This window comes from Triticum dicoccoides, chromosome 1B (genome assembly GCF_002162155.2).
Source record: "Triticum dicoccoides isolate Atlit2015 ecotype Zavitan chromosome 1B, WEW_v2.0, whole genome shotgun sequence".
Lineage (NCBI taxonomy): Eukaryota > Viridiplantae > Streptophyta > Magnoliopsida > Poales > Poaceae > Triticum > Triticum dicoccoides.
Genome location: NC_041381.1, coordinates 569,239,971 through 569,240,287, shown reverse-complemented (window position 1 = coordinate 569,240,287; position 317 = coordinate 569,239,971).

The following is a 317-nucleotide window of genomic DNA, read 5'->3' as shown; positions in this document are numbered from 1 at the left end:
CAATTTTGAACCCTTTCTGACTTCATTTGTTATTTTTCATACATTTACTGATTGTTTTGAGCTATAAGACCCAGAAAGTCAAAAGCATTCCAAATGAACTCTGAAAAGGTTGAAAGTTGTCATGGTATCACCATTTCATCCACATAGCATGTGCAAGAAAGTAGAGAGGGTTACGGCAAAAACTAGATGCACTTCGTGTACAAAACGGATAATCTCTTTCGAAGTATCAGGGTTTCATACGGAAACACGTCTGTTAGAAAGGGATTTCATTTTTTTGAACTTATTTGAACTCCAGACTTTTTCTGTGTTCAAAATGC